Source organism: Colobus angolensis, unplaced genomic scaffold (assembly GCF_000951035.1).
Source record: "Colobus angolensis palliatus isolate OR3802 unplaced genomic scaffold, Cang.pa_1.0 Scaffold106, whole genome shotgun sequence".
Taxonomy (NCBI): domain Eukaryota; kingdom Metazoa; phylum Chordata; class Mammalia; order Primates; family Cercopithecidae; genus Colobus; species Colobus angolensis.
Window position 1 is genome coordinate 3,030,140 of NW_012111586.1, and position 2,016 is coordinate 3,032,155.

The 2,016-nt window shown below is 40.6% G+C and overlaps 1 protein-coding gene across 1 annotated transcript in view; it reads right to left on the reverse strand.

Moving 5' to 3' along the window:
- EIF2B3 (eukaryotic translation initiation factor 2B, subunit 3 gamma, 58kDa) overlaps positions 1-2,016 on the reverse strand; it is a 142,799-nt gene that overhangs the window by 92,741 nt on the left and 48,042 nt on the right. The gene's annotated exons all lie outside the window — the stretch shown is intronic.

Consider the following 2,016-nt stretch of genomic DNA (forward strand, 5'->3'; position numbering starts at 1 on the left):
GCCCACCACCTCGCCCGGCTAGTTTTTTGTATTTTTTAGTAGAGAGGGGGTTTCACCGTGTTAGCCAGGATGGTCTTGATCTCCTTACCTCGTGATCCACCCGTCTCAGCCTCCCAAAGTGCTGGGATTACAGGCTTGAGCCACCGCGCCCGGCCACTTAAACAAATTTATAAGAAAAAAACAGCCCCATCAAAAAGTGGGCAAATGATATGAACAGACACTTCTCAAAAGAAGACATCTATGTGACCAACAAACATATGAAAAAAAAGGCTCATCATCACTGGTCATTAGAAAAATCCAAATCAAAACCACAATGAGATACTACCTCATGTCAGTTAGAATGGCGATCATTAAAAAGTCAGGAAACAACCAGATGCTGGAGAGGAGGTGGAGAAACAGGAACACTTTTACACTGTTGGTGGCAGTGTAAATTAGTTCAACTGTGGTGATTCCTCAAGGATCTAGAACCAGAAATACACCATTTGACCCAGCAATCCCATTATGAGGTATATACCCAAAGGATTATAAATCATTCTACTGTAAAAACACATGCACACGTATGTTTATTGCAGCACTGTTCACAATAGCTAAGACTTGGAACCAACCCAAATGCCCATCGATGATAGATTAAAGAAAATGTGGCACACATACACCATGGAATACTATGCAATCATAAAACAAGGATGCGTTCACGTTCTCCGCAGAGACATGGATGAAGATGGAAACCATCATTCTCAGCAAACTAACACAGGAGCAGAAAACCAAACACTGCATGTTCTCACTCACCAAAGCCTGTCGGGGGTGGGGGACTAGGAGAGGGATAGCATTAGGAGAAATACCTAATGTAGATGTAGATTGATGGGTGCAGCAAACCATCATGGCACATATATTCCTATGTAACAAACCTGCAAATTGACTCGGGTTGGGAATTTAGTATATGATAATCATGAAACTTAAATAACAAGGGCAAAATGAATATTTTAATAAATGGTGATGGGAAACTGAATAAGCATTTGGAAAAAGGATAAAATTAGATCCACTGTTCATACTGTACACAAGACAAACATCAAATGGATCAGAGACCTAAATGTAAAAAAGTGAAAGTATACAAGTACTAGAAGGAAACAAAAGTAGGTTTCTCTATAATCTAAATGTGGGAAGAAACTTTCTAAATATTATTCAAAATCCAGATAAATTAAAGATTATTAAATTTGACTACATAAATATAAAAACAAGGCTGGGAGTGGTGGCTCATGACTGTAATCCCAGCACCTTGAGAGATCAAGGTGTGAGGATTACTTGAGCTCATGAGTTTGAGACTAGCTACCCTAGGCAACATCAAGACTCTGTCTCTACAAAAAAGAAAAAAATTAGCCGGATGTGGTGACGTGTGCTTGTAATTCCAGCTACGTGGGAGGCTGAGGTAGGAAGATCACTTGAGCTCAGGGGACGGAGGCTGCAGTAAGGCGAGATCGTGCCATGGTACTCTAGCCTAGGCGACAGGGCAAGACCCTGTATCAAAACAAAAACAAAAAGTTTTCCATGCCCCCAAATACCACAAAGTCAAAAGACATCAAACTGCTACAGTTACAGAACTTCTAAAATTCAAGAGGGAAAACAACAACAACTGAAGGTACTTTTAAAATTGAGAAAAAATAAAGTACATGAACAATTTACAAAGAAAGATCACAATGTGTTCAATTTTTAAATGGTCCTTAAACATATAAAAAGATATTTAACTTCACTCATAATAAGAAAAATGCAGCTCACACCTGTGATTCCAGTACTTCAGGAGGCAGAGGCAGGCAGATCACTTGAGCCCAGGAGTTCGAGACCAGCCTGGCCAACACGACAAAATCTGGTCTCTACTAAAAATACAAAAATTAGTGCATGGTGGCATGCGCTGTAATCCCAGCTACTTTGGAGGCTGAGGCAGGCGAAATTTGCAGTGAGCTGAGATTGCGCCACTGCATTCCAGCCTGGGTGACAGAGTGAGACTCCGGCTCCAAAAAAAAA